This window comes from Triturus cristatus, chromosome 4_1 (genome assembly GCF_964204655.1).
Source record: "Triturus cristatus chromosome 4_1, aTriCri1.1, whole genome shotgun sequence".
Classification (NCBI taxonomy): domain Eukaryota; kingdom Metazoa; phylum Chordata; class Amphibia; order Caudata; family Salamandridae; genus Triturus; species Triturus cristatus.
The window spans coordinates 54435256-54455199 of record NC_140585.1 but is presented as its reverse complement, the minus strand read 5'-3'; the positions used below and the strand labels follow the sequence as shown (position 1 = coordinate 54455199).

The 19944-nt window shown below is 45.5% G+C and overlaps 1 pseudogene across 1 annotated transcript in view; it reads right to left on the bottom strand.

Annotated features, from left to right (window-relative positions):
* Positions 1-10373: 10373 nt before the first annotated feature.
* Positions 10374-19944, bottom strand: part of LOC146839463 (uncharacterized) — a 49596-nt pseudogene continuing 40025 nt past the window's right edge. Inside the window, exon 2 of the transcript XR_014981085.1 lies at positions 10374-18470. The product of XR_014981085.1 is annotated as an uncharacterized LOC146839463 (transcript). The remainder of the gene's footprint in view (positions 18471-19944) is intronic.

Below are 19944 nucleotides of genomic sequence, written 5' to 3'. Positions count from 1 at the left end.
TGACGCCGCAGTCGGCAGCAAACAGATAAGATCCCAGGTAGAAGGTTGACACTATAATGCCGCAGTCAGCAGCAAACAGATAAGATCCCAGGTAGAAGGTGTACACCATGGCACCGCAGTCGGCAGCAAACAAATAGGATTCCAGGGAAGTTGAACACTTTGACCCCCGAAGTCGGCAGCAAACAGATAGGACCCAGGTAGGAGGTGGACACTATGACGCAGCAGTCTGCAGCAAACAGATAGGATACCAGGTAGAAGGAGGATGCTATAATGCCGCATTTTACAGGAAACAGATAGGATCCCAGGTAGAAGGTGGACACTATGACACTGCAGTTAGCAGCAAACAGTTAGGATCCCAGGTAGAAGGTGGACACTATGACGCAGCAGTCAGCAGCAAACAGATGGGATTCCAGGTAGAAGCAGACACTATGCTTCCGCAGTCGGCAGCAAACAGATAGGATCCCAGGTAGAAGGTGGACACTATGACGCCGTTGTTGGCAGCAAACAGATTGGATCCCAGGTAGAAGGTGGACACTATGACCCCACAGTCGGCAGCAAACAGATAGGATCCCAGGTAGAAGGTAGACACTATGACGCAGTAGTCATCAGCAAACAGATTGGATCCCAGGTAGAAGTTGGACACTATGACGTTGCAGTTTCAGCAAACATAGGTCCCCAGGTTGAAGGTGGATACTTTGATACCGCAGTCGGCAGCAAATAGATAAGATCCCAGGTAGAAGGTGGACACTATAATGCCGCAGTCAGCAGCAAACAGATAAGATCCCAGGTAGAAGGTGTACACCATGACGCCGCAGTCGGCAGCAAACAAATAGGATTCCAGGGAAGTTGAACACTTTGACCCCCGAAGTCGGCAGCAAACAGATAGGACCCAGGTAGGAGGTGGACACTATGATGCAGCAGTCTGCAGCAAACAGATAGGATACCAGGTAGCAGGAGGATGCTATAATGCCGCATTTTACAGGAAACAGATAGGATCCCAGTTAGAAGGTGGACACTATGACACTGCAGTTAGCAGCAAACAGTTAGGATCCCAGGTAGAAGGTGGACACTATGACGCAGCAGTCAGCAGCAAACAGATGGGATTCCAGGTAGAAGTAGACACTATGCCTCTGCAGTCGTCAGCAAACAGATAGGATCCCAGGTAGAAGGTGGACACTATGACGCTGCAGTCAGCAGAAAACAGATAGGATCCCAGGTAGAAGGTGGACACTATGACACCGCTGTTGGCAGCAAACAGATAGGATCCCAGGTAGAAGGTAGACACTATGACGTAGCAGTCAGCAGCAAACAGATTGGATCCCAGGTAGAAGTTGGACACTATGACGTTGAAGTTTAAGCAAACATAGGTCCCAAGGTAGAAGGTGGACACTTTGATACCGCAGTCGGCAGCAAATAGATAAGATCCCAGGTGACGCCGCAGTCGGCAGCAAACAGATAAGATCCCAGGTAGAAGGTGGACACTATAATGCCGCAGTCAGCAGCAAACAGATAAGATCCCAGGTAGAAGGTGTACACCATGGCACCGCAGTCGGCAGCAAACAAATAGGATTCCAGGGAAGTTGAACACTTTGACCCCCGAAGTCGGCAGCAAACAGATAGGACCCAGGTAGGAGGTGGACACTATGACGCAGCAGTCTGCAGCAAACAGATAGGATACCAGGTAGAAGGAGGATGCTATAATGCCGCATTTTACAGGAAACAGATAGGATCCCAGATAGAAGGTGGACACTATGACACTGCAGTTAGCAGCAAACAGTTAGGATCCCAGGTAGAAGGTGGACACTATGACGCTGCAGTCAGCAGCAAACAGATCGGATCGCAGGTAGAAGGTGGACACTATGACGCCGCTGTTGGCAGCAAACAGATAGGATCCCAGGTAGAAGGTGGACACTATGACCCCACAGTCGGCAGCAAACAGATAGGATCCCAGGTAGAAGTTGGACACTATGACGTTGCAGTTTCAGCAAACATAGGTCCCAAGGTTGAAGGTGGACACTTTGATACCGCAGTCGGCAGCAAATAGATAAGATCCCAGGTAGAAGGTGGACACTATAATGCCGCAGTCAGCAGCAAACAGATAAGATCCCCAGGTAGAAGGTGTACACCATGACGCCGCAGTCGGCAGCAAACAAATAGGATTCCAGGAAAGTTGAACACTTTGACCCCCGAAGTCGGCAGCAAACAGATAGGACCCAGGTAGGCGGTGGACACTATGATGCAGCAGTCTGCAGCAAACAGATAGGATACCAGGTAGCAGGAGGATGCTATAATGCCGCATTTTACAGGAAACAGATAGGATCCCAGGTAGAAGGTGGACACTATGACACTGCAGTTAGCAGCAAACAGTTAGGATCCCAGGTAGAAGGTGGACATTTTGACGCAGCAGTCAGCAGCAAACAGATGGGATTCCAGGTAGAAGTAGACACTATGCCTCCGCAGTATCAGCAAACAGATAGGATCCCAGGTAGAAGGTGGACACTATGACGCTGCAGTCAGCAGCAAACAGATAGGATCCCAGGTAGAAGGTGGACACTATGACACCGCTGTTGGCAGCAAACAGATAGGATCCCAGGTAGAAGGTGGACACTATGACCCCACAGTCGGCAGCAAACAGATAGGATCCCAGGTAGAAGGTAGACACTATGACGCAGCAGTCAGCAGCAAACAGATTGGATCCCAGGTAGAAGTTGGACACTATGACGTTGAAGTTAAGCAAACATAGGTCCCAAGGTAGAAGGTGGACACTTTGATACCGCAGTCGGCAGCAAATAGATAAGATCCCAGGTGACGCCGCAGTCGGCAGCAAACAGATAAGATCCCAGGTAGAAGGTGGACACTATAATGCCGCAGTCAGCAGCAAACAGATAAGATCCCAGGTAGAAGGTGTACACCATGACGCCGCAGACGGGAGCAAACAAATAGGATTCCAGGGAAGTTGAACACTTTGACCCCCGAAGTCGGCAGCAAACAGATAGGACCCAGGTAGGAGGTGGACACTATGACGCAGCAGTCTGCAGCAAACAGATAGGATACCAGGTAGAAGGAGGATGCTATAATGCCGCATTTTACAGGAAACAGATAGGATCCCAGGTAGAAGGTGGACACTATGACACTGCAGTTAGCAGCAAACAGTTAGGATCCCAGGTAGAAGGTGGACACTATGATGCAGCAGTCAGCAGCAAACAGATGGGATTCCAGGTAGAAGTAGACACTATGCCTCCGCAGTCGGCAGCAAACAGATAGGATCCCAGGTAGAAGGTGGACACTATGACGCTGCAGTCAGCAGCAAACAGATAGGATCGCAGGTAGAAGGTGGACACTATGACGCCGCTGTTGGCAGCAAACAGATAGGAACCCAGGTAGAAGGTGGACACTATGACCCCACAGTCGGCAGCAAACAGATAGGATCCCAGGTAGAAGGTAGACACTATTACGCAGCAGTCATCAGCAAACAGATTGGATCCCAGGTAGAAGTTGGACACTATGACGTTGCAGTTTCAGCAAACATAGGTCCCAAGGTAGAAGGTGGACACTTTGATACCGCAGTCGGCAGCAAATAGATAAGATCCCAGGTGACGCCGCAGTCGGCAGCAAACAGATAAGATCACAGGTAGAAGGTGGACACTATGACGCCGCAGCCGGCAGCGAACCGATAGGATCCCAGGTGACGTCGCAGTCAGCAGCAAACAGATAAGATCCCAGGTAGAAGGTGGACACTATAATGCCGCAGTCAGCAGCAAACAGATAAGATCCCAGGTAGAAGGTGTACACCATGACGCCGCAGTCGGCAGCAAACAAATAGGATTCGAGGGAAGTTAAACACTTTGACCCCCGAAGTCGGCAGCAAACAGATAGGACCCAGGTAGGAGGTGGACACTATGACGCAGCAGTCTGCAGCAAACAGATAGGATACCAGGTAGAAGGAGGATGCTATAATGCCGCATTTTACAGCAAACAGATAGGATCCCAGGAGGAAGGTGGACACTATGACGCCACAGTTGGCAGCAAACAGATAGGATCCCAGGAGGAAGGTGGACACTATGACGCCGTAGTCGGCAGCAAACAGATGGGATGACAGGTAGGAGGTGGACACTATGACGCCGCAGTTGCCAGCAAACAGATATGATCCCAGGTAGAAGGTGGACACTATGACACTGCAGTCAGCAGTAAACAGATAGGATCCCAGGTGATGCCGCAGTCTGCAGCAAAAAGATAGGATCCTAGGTAGAAGGTGGACACTATGACGCCGCAGTCAGCAGCAAGCGTATAGAGACACAATGGTTTTACATACATCTTTATGCAGCCGAAGTAGGCTGCACACTACTTCTACACATAATCTGAGTCAACAGCACAGCCTCGGAGGGTGGCACACTGCTTTTATACAACCTTTGATACAACAGTACAGCCTTGGAGAACGGCACACTGGTTTTGCACAAAACCTGACACAATGTTGCAAACTTCCAACCAAGGTCTCTAAGGAAGAATGGATTATAAAAATAAATTGGAGAATTTTGGAAGTTGGTGAAAAGAATCTATCACTATTCCCTTCTGTTTGAACAGAGGTCAGAACCGCAAGAACCCTCACAACAATGACCGACATACCTGGGGCCGTTGGTGTACATTAGACCATCTGCCCTACTCATGGTAGGCATTCTGACCTACTTGCTTCTCTTCAGGAACATTATGTAAAGACTGGCAGTCTCAAACAGAAAAAAACTAGGAAAAAATGACCCAGACTCCCTTGTAGAAAGCTCTCAGTGTATCAAGTACATTATTTATTGGTTTTACAAAAAGCAAAAGCAAACTCTCACTGCAGGAGTAAAACAAAAAAGTCTGATGGGCACCCGTGTGAAACATGGCAGCCACTCAGCAAACTTTAGGTGCTTTTAGAGGAGCTCCTGTTGCTCCTCTGAAGACACAGGGATAGCCAGGTTGGTGGAGATCGCTAAATATGGTGGACAGTAGTCCAACGGGGTAGTGGAAGTTGTTACGCCTGCTCCTCTGGCAGACCGTGGACCACCTGTCAAACTATAAAGATAAGGGACAGTCTTCAAATGTAACCCAAAATAGAAAAATCATTAAAGAAAGATGGGCTGGATTCAGGGTGTGGTGGACAGGGCACTCTATCAAAAATGCAACAAAGCATTATACCAGCCAAACCACCGGTCCTCCCACCAGCCCTGTTTATAGTTGGACAGATTGTCAGCCTTTCATAGGAATTCACACTGGGTCTGTCGATGGAGATTTTTTCTGAAGGAGAAAGGGCTCTTGAAGAAAACCCATCAGGCATTATTAGATAAAGCAGTGCTGTATAAAAACAATAAAAAAAAAAAAAGTACATTTTGTATTTGACAAATTCATGTTTAAATCCCTTGTGTGGCACACTGCTTTCAAGTACTCAACATTCTGTGGTATTTTTATGGATTATTAACAAGTCTAGTGCCAGGATACAGACATATATTTAGGTTTCCTAAACAAATCGGGCATGGATTGGGTAGAAATGACTGAATTATGTTCCCAAAACAGGAGTGAAGCCCAGATCTCAGTATTACAGGTAGCACTTCTCTCTTCATTAACACAGAAGGAGAGGTAGTACCATCTCAAGCAAAAAAACAACTCTCACTCTGAGAGAAGGCATACTGGCGAGAATAGTCTCCTATGATTCCACCTGCGCCAGACTCCCAGTCATGCCTTCGAGATTTGACCCCTGTACTGCCAAATAAACTAGGCTCCTTGCTGACATCACAAATTATCTTTATAGTTTAGGGAATAAATCACATTTAAGATCTCCTATACAATCAGCAGTCAAATACCATGAATTCAAATAAATTTGTTGTTTTAATACATATCTAAAAACATACATTTCGTATTAATATGTAAAATCTAGTCATCATGGTGTACATTTCATAGCCTCATGATTGTTCTTGCTGTATCATAATTTAGTTCATGTTAACTTTGAAGTACATTGAGTTTGATCCTGGTACACACCTCTGTAGGTTTTTAAAGGCTCTTGGATGTCCATATATGGGTGGTGTTTGGATGTTTAGTTATGTATCATTAATACAGATTTATAAAGTATTGGGTTTCATATTTATTATGCCATTAACAGCCGTACAAGCCACTTGTTCCTAAATATAAATTGTCCAGTTTAGAACTTGTTGCTGATAACATTAAACTAAAGTGAACATGATCCTGTAGTGTGTTATGTATAAGGATGGGTGTGCTGAAGAGCAGTCTCGTTGCTGTTCCTCACTGGCTGGGGGGTGATGTGGTGATGATGATGATGGTCGGCAGCAGGAAGAACGTCCTGGACTCAGCACTTTGTTAAAATGAACCTGGTGGAAAGCATTAGTTTCTACTATCTTTGGCTACTGAAGATGTATCTTTTCTTCTGATGTGCATATTATATCGAAGAACTCCTTCCTCTAGGCATGGCTGGGTTATGAGAGCACTGTTTATTTTGCAGTTCCAGCAACACAAAAGCACCTTACAGATGATTCAGAATGCTACGATCTATCTTATTTGTGGTCGGAGGACGTCCCAACTGCATCACAAAGTTTCACTGCTTGCTCACAAGGCAGCACATACTTTTTATGTCCATTCATCCACCGGCAGTTTATAAAACAAGAGTTTATTTTTACTTGTAAAAACAAACCTGAATATCATTTGTGTCATAAATCTTTTGTGTTCCTTTACTTCTGAATCCAGATTTTTTTTCCAGGGCCAAGGTTCAAGAAATGTAAAGCAGGGAGGGGCGTAGCTTGACACACGGCAAGATGGCCACATAATAATGCGGCTCTGCCGGCCAACGACATAATCCTGCATTAATCATTTTGCCTCGCAGCCATCGCACCTGCCAAAACCACAACGCCTGCTGTCTAAACATTGTGTGACCCGACAGCGGCTTTTGTGGAGCGAAACAGGGCCCAGGACGAGAGAAACTGCAGCTGCCGCCGACGCAGCGCACAGGATAAAAATGGCGGCCCCCACTCCCGTTGTATAGTGTGCTGGAGCCCGGGTGAGGTGAGGCGGCAGCGGTGACCGATTTCCCCCTGGCTGCAGCCCCTGTCGGCCAAGCGGACTCCGGCGACTTCATCTTTTACTCGCCTGCCGTGGGGGCCCCAAGGTGGGGAGTATTGGCGTACTGCTGCCTGGCGGGCTCGCTGGTGAACATCGGAGGTCTGTGTGCCGTGACTGCTGGCACTCTAGGTAAACTGCAAGCCCTGCGAGCCGGTGTTTGGCGTTTCTTGATGCTGCGGGGGATGCCTGTACAGCGTAGTGAACGCCGAGGAGGTGAGAGCTGAAGGCGATTACAGGTGGTGAGGACTGGTGAGCTGGGCCGCGTTGTGGTCGGGCACCTTGGAGCCGCTTAACATCACCGCTGGCGCAGACATAGTGTCGTTTAAGCGCGGGGAGCCCTCCCCTTATTTTATAACCACGAGGAATTGTGACAGGATATAAGTGCTCGTTGTGACTGCTGGGACCGGGACGTGTGTGCATAGAGGATCACGTTGTGGTTCACGCTGGTGCTCTGATTGCAGTGCTTGTGACCCTCAGGCCTGACTGTATAGCGGCACCCAATCGTGTAACGAAGGCTGGCCCTCATTCCAGCGGGGGACATCACTGTTGCGCTGTGCTGTCCCAGACTGCTGGGATTTCCACCTAAGTATTTGCTCCATTGCTATTGTGCCTCGCATCGCTTGGGGTGCTTCTGGTCCATCCGCTTTTCTTGCTACTGTCGGATCTGCTGCTACCGGGCCTGAGGAGGACCTGCCCAACCGCATATTCATGAAGGCGTCCCAGACAATAATCCCCACAGGGAGTTCATTTGCTTTTTCTCTGTGGTTAGCAGTGCACCGGCCTACGTGGGTTCTCTGAGACAGTGCTTGTCCAGCAGCGCACTCCACTGCAGCGCTGATCATTATAGGTCCCTTTTTGTATACTACTACTCTAGTTGCTTGGGCAAAATCAGCACACGTGAGACGCTCATCTTACCCTGCCTCATTGCTCTCTCTTCTGTGGTGCTGCGTGCACACTTGTTACTTGCAATGGGTAAATCTGACAAACATCAACAGCGGCTCACTTTCGAGTTGCGCAAATCTGGCAAACCCCAGCATGCCTCGGACTCACAATTAGACAACGCCACTCTGGCCCAGACTGTTCTGGAGAAATCCCTCGCCGCTATTGAAACGAGTCTCCAATCTATAAAGGACAATATGGAAGTCCTTAATGGTGAATTGATAACATCTCAATTAAATTAGACAAGACGACACACTATCCACTATGTTTATTGTGGAGAGGGCTCATCGCTCGCTGGCAGCACGACCACCCCCGGGAGCACCACCCAGGTCGATTATTGCCTAATTGCTCAACTACAGGGATAGAGACGCTGTGCTCCTTGCTTCTAGACAAAAGGGCACTATCAAGGTAACAACCTTTCCTTCTACCCTGATTTTACGGCAGGAGTGCAAGCAGCGCGAAAGGAGTTTCAATCGGCCAAGAAAATCCTGATTGCTAAGAAGGTCCCTTATGCTTTGCTTTATCCAGTGCGTCTCTGTATAGGGTCTGAAGATAAGGCTAAAATCTGTACTAATCCAAAACGGACCTTGGACTTTGCCAAAATCTGCGTCACCAAAAGAAACATTCTCCCGCTGCCACAGACGATGAAGACTGAATGACACGCTCTTATACACACAAGACAGCATCTCTCTGCAGCGTTGTTGGGAGGGCCAACCCCTGGCATCCCTCCGTGCGGCACCGGACTTCGCCCTGTTGGACTCTTCGCTCATGCCATTGTTCCATGACAGCAGCACTACGATAGACTGCTATTCCTATATCCTTTTTGACTGCTGTAATTGTTTTCTATGCAAACGTTTCTATGCATGCCAAATCCAGTTGGCCGCACACTGCTCGTCACACCAGCAAGTTGCCCCAAGGAATTCTGGTAGATGTAGTGGCGACGGCGAGTACGCCTATGCCACAGTGTTTGAAAAAAAGTATGTGTCGCATTAGCCATCCCTGGACACGTGGTTCGAGGTAGGCAACATGCTGGTGTGACGAGCAGTGTGCGGCCAACTGGATTTGTTATATAAAGGCTTCCTTGAGCCATTTGGGCTGACGAGCTCTGGACCAGCACCTGCGCGCCATGAGAGGTACTCTACCTGTTTTTACGTTATTGGCAGTCCACGCGGCACCCCTTTACACTTACCTACTCCCTGCTGACGAGAGGCAACTACCTCGAAACACGTGTCCAGGGATGGCTAATGCGACACATACTTTTTTTCAACACTGTGGCATAGGCGTACTCGCCGTCGCCACTACATCAACAAGAGTTCCTTGGGGCAACATGCTGGTGTGACGAGCAGTGTGCGGCCAACTGGATTTGTTATATAAAGGCTCCCTTGAGCCATTTGGGCTGACGAGCTCTGGACCAGCACCTGCGCGCCATGAGAGGTACTCTACCTGTTTTTACGTTATTGGCAGTCCACGCGGCACCCCTTTACACTTACCTACTCCCTGCTGACGAGAGGCAACTACCTCGAAACACGTGTCCAGGGATGGCAAATGCGACACATACTTTTTTTCAACACTGTGGCATAGGCGTACTCGCCGTCGCCACTACATCTACCAGAGTTCCTTGGGGCAACATGCTGGTGTGACGAGCAGTGTGCGGCCAACTGGATTTGTTATATAAAGGCTCCCTTGAGCCATTTGGGCTGACGAGCTCTGGACCAGCACCTGCGCGCCATGAGAGGTACTCTACCTGTTTTTACGTTATTGGCAGTCCACGCGGCACCCCTTTACACTTACCTACTCCCTGCTGACGAGAGGCAACTACCTCGAAACACGTGTCCAGGGATGGCAAATGCGACACATACTTTTTTTCAACACTGTGGCATAGGCGTACTCGCCGTCGCCACTACATCAACAAGAGTTCCTTGTGGCAACATGCTGGTGTGACGAGCAGTGTGCGGCCAACTGGATTTGTTATATAAAGGCTCCCTTGAGCCATTTGGGCTGACGAGCTCTGGACCAGCACCTGCGCGCCATGAGAGGTACTCTACCTGTTTTTACGTTATTGGCAGTCCACGCAGCACCCCGTTACACTTACCTACTCCCTGCTGACGAGAGGCAACTACCTCTAAACACGTGTCCAGGGATGGCTAATGCGACACATACTTTTTTTCAACACTGTGGCATAGGCGTACTCGCCGTCGCCACTACATCTACCAGAGTTCCTTGGGGCAACATGCTGGTGTGACGAGCAGTGTGCGGCCAACTGGATTTGTTATATAAAGGCTCCCTTGAGCCATTTGGGCTGACGAGCTCTGGACCAGCACCTGCGCGCCATGAGAGGTACTCTACCTGTTTTTACGTTATTGGCAGTCCACGCGGCACCCCTTTACACTTACCTACTCCCTGCTGACGAGAGGCAACTACCTCGAAACACGTGTCCAGGGATGGCTAATGCGACACATACATTTTTTCAACACTGTGGCATAGGCGTACTCGCCGTCGCCACTACATCTACCAGAGTTCCTTGAGGCAACATGCTGGTGTGACGAGCAGTGTGCGGCCAACTGGATTTGTTTCTATGCATGCAATGGTGACTCGTTGAATGCATGCCTTATTTCAGTGATAGGTGTGATGGATCGGGAATTACACCTGGGCAGTCGGTGGCCACGTCCCTTATCCACTGGGGGGTTGGTTGTGTTGCAATGCCCCCTAAATGGGTGTACCCCACATTACTGCACTATTGTTTTTCTTGTTACTGGGGTCTTGAGTGGGCATTGGGTATGGCTTTGGCAATGTTCGGGTGCTGAAGTGGGACGGGGTGGGGGACTTTTATAGTGTTGTTCTAAATTCAGTCCGGTGTGATTATACAGATGCACGAGATGAGGTTGCACCTACTATGGCTTACACAGAAACAATCTTTACACTGGGATTTAATGCATTTTTGAATATGGTTTTGGTGACTGGGGATTGTTGCAAAGGGTGGGGATGTGGGGCTGTGCTGCTCTTATTGGGGACTGGTGTCACGAGATTGTACCTATATGCTGATCACGTTATACAACTACTTTTATGGTCCTGCCTGCTTTGAGTCGATACTCGCTTCAGCCTAATTTTGTCACTATAGCTTATGTACGATAGTTACACCTGTCTGACGTGGAATGTCAGAAAGCACAACACCTCCAAAAAAATCCATCAGGTGTTGGCATATCTAGACAGACATGCAGTTCAGATAGCTCTCTTACAGGAAACGCATCTTACCAAATCTTCAGAAACTTGAATTGCAATTAAGTGGGCTGGGTACAAGGCTTCTTCATACTCCACGTATGCAAGCGGGGTTCTTGTTCTGTTTAAAAGAGGATTACAGTTCACACTGCATAAAACATACGTTGATGATGAAGGGCACTGATGAGAGGCTTGGTCATTAACACTTCCAAAACTAAGCTCCTCTCTTTTAAATCTCGTAAATCACCTAGTGTATCTATTTCTTCTGATGGAGTCCCCCTAGAATACGTCAAATTATTCGACTATCTAGGTATTAGGATCTCCGACAACATGAGCTGGAAGCCCCACATTCACAAAATGCTACTTAATCATAAGCGGGCTGCGGGGGTAATTGCTAAAGAACATCGCTCCTCGAGGAGTAAGCCAATTACTCCCGCATTAACAATCTATCAGGCCAAAGCAGTAGGTTCAGCTATGTATGGAGCCGAACTGTGGGGGTTCGAGAACACAGACGAACTTACTTTGTCCGAGAACAAATTCCTAAGAGAATTAGTAGCAATGCCCAGGGGTACTCCTTTGAAACCTCTTTTCAGCGATCTGGGTAGGCGCTCACTTAAGGACATTGCCAGGTTACGTCCCCTTTTATTTTGGGCTCGTTTATGGCGTACCCCGGAGTTGAAAAAATATACTGAGGGCTTGAGAGAATTAATGAACACATCTGGCTCCCAAAAAATAAGCTGGCTACGTAATATTAAAAAATCCCTTATCCAGCTTGGCTTCAACGACCTTTGGGAACATGGAGCCCCTGTGAGCAAGGCCGACATCAAAAAAGCCTATTGGGCTTGGATCGACAATCGAGATCTTAGTAGACCCAACCCTGGAAGACTAACTGAAGCTTATTACACCTTCAAGCAGTCAGTTAACTTTGAGCCCTTTCTTGAGTTTATAACAAAACCTAGGGACAGAGCATTGTACTTTCAATTCAGACTCGAGACCCTCCCTACCCGCGAATTTACCAGCAAATGGAAGCCTCCCTACCAGACCCCTGCTACTTGCCCGATATGCCCATAAAAGGTTGAAAGTATAGCACACATTATGTTTGAATGCCCAGTGTATAGTAATCCTAGAAGGCGATGGTTAGCCCCCGCCTGTCGTCTTCTAGGCATTTCGAACTATCGAGTTGCTTTACGCATTTTGCGTTCTGACACAAGTTTGGTCCTAGTCTGTGCTGTGGCAAAATTCCTGGGCTGGTCCTGGATCATCAGAAACAAACTGAATAACTGCACTAGTTGATATAATGAATTGTCTTTTTATATGCTTTTTTAAAACTACAGTTTTAAACCATAGTTTTAAATCAGTATTTTTTTAATATGTTTTTAAACTAGTCATCAAGCCATCATCAGGAATTTGCTGTAAAATTGTTCCCTAAATGAACTCTCATTTTTGTCATGCTTTTCTTGTATATGCTTTTATGATAATTTTTATCGAAATAAAGCTTTTTGACTTGACTTGAAGGGCGCTGTGCTATGGTCCATGGGAAACTAGGGCAATCTATGATTACGGTCATTAATATTTATGGCCCCATTTTGGATGAGCCACAGGTATTTCTTTGAATGCTTACAACGCTGAATGAATGGCCAGATGCAGCCATTCTATGGGGGGGTGACTTCAATACGCAGTTGAACCCTGCCAGAGACAGGTCGAACCCGCTTGGGGCACGTACCATAAAAGTCGCTCAGTGTATACGTGATGCCATGCTGGAGATGGGGCTGGTGGATGCTTGGCGTGTACGCAATGAGGAAGTTAGGGAGGGTACAAACGCCACACCTGCACATAACTCTTGGTTCAGACTGGTCTATTGGCTTTTAAGTGAAGAATGCAACAATTGGGTCACAGAGGTCGTTCCGCTCTCCTGCACTTAATCAGATCATGACACCGTAAGACAAGCGATAGCACAATTCTTTGAAATAAATGTAGGCACAGTAGACAGTGCCGCCACACTATGGGAGGCCTTTAAAGTTACTGTGAGAGGGGTCTTATAAGCACAACAGCAGGTATAGTGCGGGACATACGAGTCAAACTTTCCAAAATAGAGATCAGCACTAAACTTCAGCCATCGTCCCGTCAGTATATCCTTATATGCTGACGATATGGTGCTTTTTCTTAAATTACCGAAGCAGCTCTTTCACTCTATCCACACCCATTTACTTCGGCTTATATGGAATAGAAAACAAGCTAGGGCAAGCTGGCATACACTTACCCTGGATTATGCACAGGGTGGCTTCTGCGCACCAGATTTATACTTGTATTACCTCTGTGCACAGGCACAGTATGCCTATTACTGGCACAACCCGCATGCCTTCACATCCCATGTGGAAGACGGGGATGTGCATCCTATTCCCCTAGATGGGATACTTGCACATACAAGTAGAGGCACTCCCCAGACGGAAATAAATACTATAGACACTACTATTGCCGCCTGGCAAACTATTGGTAAACTGGCGGCCAAGCTCCCAATATATGCCCCGGCGCTTCCGATTGCACATCATGCCTCACTCTCAGTTACACAAGTCTCGGGGGCGATCCGTTCGTTACAAGCGGTGGGTATTTAACACATGCAGGATCTCTTTGCGGAAGGGCAGTTTCTCACCTCTGAGGACCTTAAATACATCACCAATCAGTCACTGTTATTTAAGTTCACTATTCATCGCCAGAAACTTGCGTTCAAAGCACTTTATAAATCGTTCCCCGTGGAGCCACCTTCCTTACAATCCTTGCAGCTTTTATTGGTGGCATCCTCGAAGCGAAAATTGGTAACTAAACTATACAAAGCGGTGTGTGCTGAGCTGGTGAGAGAGGGGGATGATAGTTTGGTTCGGTGGATTAGCAAATGAGATCCTCCGCTGACTCCATCAGACTGGGAGCAAATATGCACACTAACTGGTAAACTGACCCCAAATGACAATCTCAGAATCATTCATTTCAAATATATTCACCAGGTCTATCACACGCCACTTAGACTGTACAAAAATGGCCTCCGAGATACAAGTGATTGTAAAAGATGTAGCCAAAAGGACGCAGGCTTTTGGCATTTGGAATTTGGCATGGCAGTGTGCTCCTGTCTGGATAGAAGTAATACACTGTTTACAGGTCATGTCCAGCCAACAGCTACAATGTGCAGCTGCAGTCTGCTTATTGAGCTTCGTGCCTCAGGTAAAAGGCGCCCTGGGGAAGTTCTTGCGGATTGCTCTATTACTAGCAAAATGTCGAATAGCATTGACCTGGGAGAGCTCCCTGGTTCCGCGCACTGACCACTGAATAAACGACATGGTTTATTGTAAGGAGACCCTTGAGTTGTATGTGGAAGAACCTCCATCATCCTCTAAGCCCGAAGACATTTGGGAACCATTACGGCACTATTTAATAACGAAAAATCAACATGAGCCCACACCTGCTGACTAGGTGACAGTATAATGTAACTAAGGCTCCCTGTTTTCCGTTTTTACTGATTTTTACAGATAAATACAGACAGAAAACATTTATTTTTTTGTCTGTATTTATTTTTAAATGTGGATAAAAACGGAAATTGGGGTGCTTTTTGAGTAATTCTAAACACTGTTTGCCATGACTGCCAGGCCAATAGATGTGTGGATTGATCGATAAGGGGGTTAAAAAAGAAAGGAATTTTAGTAAAGAGGCTTTAACAGCAGTAGTTATGCACAAGGTTGATACTGAAATTAGCATATTTTCATATAATGCACTGATTTATCTTCTACGGGTGTTCACAGCACTGAAACCTGGCACACATTCAAGCAAGAGCGCATATTTATCAGTTAAATAAATGTGGAAATATACTAATTTCCGCTTAATTTTTCCACGAAACCCAAACTAAATATGGATAAATACAGATAAAAGTAGCAAAAAATAAATATGGATAAATACAGACGGAAATGGCAAAAAAATAAATACCATAAAACCGGGAGTCCTAAATGTAACGTGTACTCCCTGGCTAGTGAATTGTAAACAATGGGTGGTATCTCGTCTTCTGTATGTAAATGTACAAAAGTATCGATCACATTCGGATGATTGTTTTGTTTGTTGTGGTTGACTGTTTACCACCCTGCATGGCGGTTTCACTAAGTGCCTTTTCCTGAAAATCAATAAAAGCAACATTAAAAATAAATAAAATAAAAATGTAAAGCAGGAACTCGATAGTTCTGGACTCTAAGAGCTAGAATTCTTTACTGCTCAAGATTCTTTACTTAACTGTCAAGCTTTCATAAACGTATTAAGAACTAAACTTTTCGTCAGCTCTCTCTCTGATCAATACTTTCGCCATCATGCATGGATCCTGTCCTTTCACCAGTTAGGAGTTGGTCGGATGATTCTGTGTAAATAAGAAAGGTCTAAAATATATTCATATACAATTAATATGACCGTGAATCATTTACAGTCAGTGGTGAGCCAGCAAATTTCCCAAGGATCCAGCTTGATATTGGACACCTCTTGGGAAGTGCCACTATGGTGGGTGCATTCCCAGATGCATGTGAAGAGTGAAATGAGCATAATTTCTCCTGCATCTGGGCATCAGAGGTAAATGTTGTGCGCTGCAAGCATTAAGTCTCAGAGTTACAGGTCACAATTTCCTACTTTTACTTCTTGTGCCTTTGGACGTTGTTCTCTTGCAGCTCTCATTGAACCAGTTATTGCACAAAATGACCAAACACCAAAATCAGCTAGAAATATTCTCCAGTCTGTGCTTGTTAAACTTATTCAAGTGTGTTGTGTTTATAGGCTTTATCACTAATCCCTGTAGTTAGCTGAAAATCCTTCCCACAACACTTCCAAATCCACTACAATGGTATGGTTTCTCCCCTGTTAGGGTTTGTGTAGTTCACTTGAATGGCTTTTCCCCTAAGTGGGTTCACTGATGATTTCTTAATGTTGAAGGGGCACTAATACTACTTCCACATTCACTGCAGTAGTAGGGTTTTCACCTGTGTATGTATGCTGATGATTCCTTAATGCTGAGCAATAACTAAAACTACTTCCACATTCACTGCAGTGGTTGGGGTTTATCACCTGTGTTCCTTGATGTCTTTGTATTTCTGATAATTGACTAAAGCACTTAACACACTCACTGCACTTGAAATTTTTTTCCCCTGTGTGTGTTCGCTGATGATTCCTTAATTTTGAGGAACGACTAAAACTATTTCCACATTCATTGCAATCAGATGGTTTTTCCCCCTCTGTGTGTTCGCTGATGTCTCTGCAGAATTGATAACAGACTAATGCTCTTTACACATTCACGGCACTGTAATGGCTTTTCCCCTGTGTGTGTTCTCTGATGACTTCTGAGATTTGAGGAATCACTAAACCTACTTCCACATTCATTGCAATGGTATGGTTTTTCTCCAGTGTGTGTTCAAATATGTTTTTGTAGGTCTGATGACCCACTAAAGCTCTTTACACATTCACTGCACTGTAATGGCTTTTCCCCATGTGTGTTCGCTGATGACTTCTGAGATTTGAGGAGTCACTAAACCTACTTCCACATTCATTGCAATTGTATGGTTTTTCCCCAATGTGTGTTCAAATATGTTTTAGTAACTCCAATAACCCACTGAAGCTCTTCACACCTTCACGGCAATGCTATGGTTTTTCTCCTGTGTGTGTTCGCTGATGTCTTCGAAGATTTGATAACACACTGAATCTCTTCACACATTTATTGCAATGGTATGGTTTTTCCCCAGTGTGTGTTCGCTGATGTGTTTGGAGTTGTGATAACTGACTGAAGCTCTTCACACATTCACCGCACTGTAATGGCTTTTCCCCTGTGTGTGTTCGCTGATGACTTCTGAGATTTGAGGAATCACTAAAGCTACTTCCACATTCATTACAATAGTATGGTTTTTCCCCAGTGTGTGTTCGCTGATGTCCTTGTAAGTGTGATAACCGACTGAAGCTCTTCACACATTCAGTGCAATGGTATGGTTTTACCCCTGTGTGTGTTCGCTGATGAATCCTGAGAGTTGAGGAATCACTAAAACCACTTCCACAATCATTGCAATAGTATGGTTTTTCCCCAGTGTGTGTTCGCTGATGTCTTTGGAGTTGTGATAACTGACTGAAGCTCTTCACACATTCATTGCAATGGTATGGTTTTTCTCCTGTGTGTGTTCGCTGATGTCTTTGAAGAATTGATGACTGACTAAATGCCTTCGCACACTCATTGCAATGGTATGGTTGTTCCCCAGTGTGTGTTCGCTGATGAATTTGGAGTTGTGATAACTGACTGAAGCTCTTAACACATTCAGTGCAATGGTACAGTTTTTTACCCATGTGTGTTCGCTGATCATCTTTTAGGAGTGCTAACTGACTAAAGTTATTCACACATTCATTGCTGCTTGTGTATGATTTTTCTTTCTTGGTTAGTGTCTCTGGGTCGGGTTTATATTTGTCTGCATCCCATGACTGCGTTTCCTGAGGGGCTAACATGGCTGATAAAGCACTTGTGTTATTCTCACATTCCCTGTATGTGTGTGGTATTTTGGATGGTTGATTTCAGATTTCACAATGAAATACAAGACTCACCAACTACATATATTATAATTGTGGCAAGTAAAGCTTCTTCGTAGATGTGTATGTCTTTAGATTGCATAATGGTTTTGCATGTTTACGAGAAAAGATTAGTCTTCCTTCTGGTTGATGCACATTGGGACAGTCTGTTGTAGATCAGAGACCCTCTCTTTCCTTTACCCTTCAGTTGTCTGGCTCCACTCCCTTGTGCTTTTCTCTTGCTCCTGTGGTTTGTCCAGAAAGAGTTTTCAATACACCTAGCGTGCTGAATGGTGGTCTGCCATCATTACAGGAAGCAGAGCAATGGTGTATCAACCTCATACCGAACACATGATCAAAGCTGGTGGTGGAGGCCTGTTTATACAGGAAGTGGTTTGTCAGTGTTGTTGCCTTAATTTTCTAGAGGTCATTTCTTAGTCCTGTTGCGTGGAGGTGCACAGCTCTGACTCTTACATCCACTGAATTTCTCTGGACTGCCTCTTGCAGTATCCATCAGTTTATGTTCAGGTTCTTCAGTCTCTGACTATGCAGGTCTTTTCCTGAATATTGGAGTTCATTTTTTCTAACCACTTTTTTTCAGATTTGCACGATTACTGTCATTATTCACGATCATTTGTGCATTCAAGGCTGGTTTCCTATTGGATGTAAAGAGATTTAAAATCACTAAATGGAAATATAAGAGAATGTGAATACACAATATTTAACTAGTTGTAAAATACATCTCGTCATGACTATTTATGAAAGTTACCAAGAGATATTTCACCATACACAGATATTTAACTAAATATTCTATTGAACATGTCACATTTTACTTAATTCAGAAAAGGAGGTGATTTTCCAGTGTTCACAGAGTAACTTAGTACAGAAAGAGCACACATGGAGCACCCACTTGCTAGAGGTACAGCTTTACAAAGACGCACATGGCTAAGATTTCATTTAAACAAGAAGGGAGTGTGTAAAAAGTGAGATGGATCAGAATGTGCTGCTGTCACTTCAGTTTCAGGAATTGTATAACAGCAGTAACCCTTTCAAGACTACATGACAAAGAAAACTCTTCATGAAGTATATAACAAATGTAACGCTTCAGGAAGTATATAATAAAGGTAGTGCTCCAGGAAGTATATAATAAAGGAAAGGCTCTAGGAAGTATATAATAAAGGTAACGCTCCAGGAAGTATATAATAAAGGTAATGCTCCAGGATGTATATAATAATGTTAACACTTCAGGAAGTATATAATAAAGGTAACGCTTCAGGAAGTATATAATAAAGGTAATGCTCCAGGAAGTAAATAACAAATGTAGCTCCATTCACACTCTTCTTGACAGTACTTTCCAGTTTACACTGGAGCAGCTGAAGTTCCAACTACTGTCTTTACTTTTCTGTTTGTTAAGTTATCTTTGCCACATTCCTAGGTATGGTTCAAGCATTTGTTTGAAGATTGCAGCATTTATTATAGAGATTCCATCACAACCAGTAATATACCTGCAATATCTCTGCTACCAATAAGTGTCTGCTTTTTGTCTTTTTCTACCTTACCAGGGTATCTGACTTAATGTCTTCGGTTTGGTGCCAGCATGCTTCTCGGTCGGTGGAGGGATTGTTGGCAGAGTGGGACAAGATGTCCATTTCTTTCAAATGAGTGCAGCATATACACCGTTGGGAATTTCTTCAGCTTTACCTTACTCCCTGTTCATCACCTTCCATACTCCCTTATGTCTGCATACTCGCTCAGCAGGGTTCATTGACAGCTAAAGCAGCGGAGTAACTCGATGAACACGGCAGACATCAAGTAATGATCTGATAGACAAACGCCATGATTGGCAGTAGAAGGATCAAAAGTGTCTTTAGAAAAGCTCGCCTGGGACATGAAAATGGAGGAAGTGCACAGGTAGCTACTTATGAGGTACAAACAGAGGAGGCGAACATGTAGGTACATGCTCCATTTTGGGTTTGTTTCAGGCCTTTACTGGGCTAGGAACTGGTGTGCACTGTATCTTAATTCTGTGGCTGATAAAGGCACTTGCTGCAAGGGTGTTACCACTTTGACCCTTTACAAGAGGGAAGCAGAGCCTTAGAAAGCACAACACCTGAATGCTGCCTGCCCTGA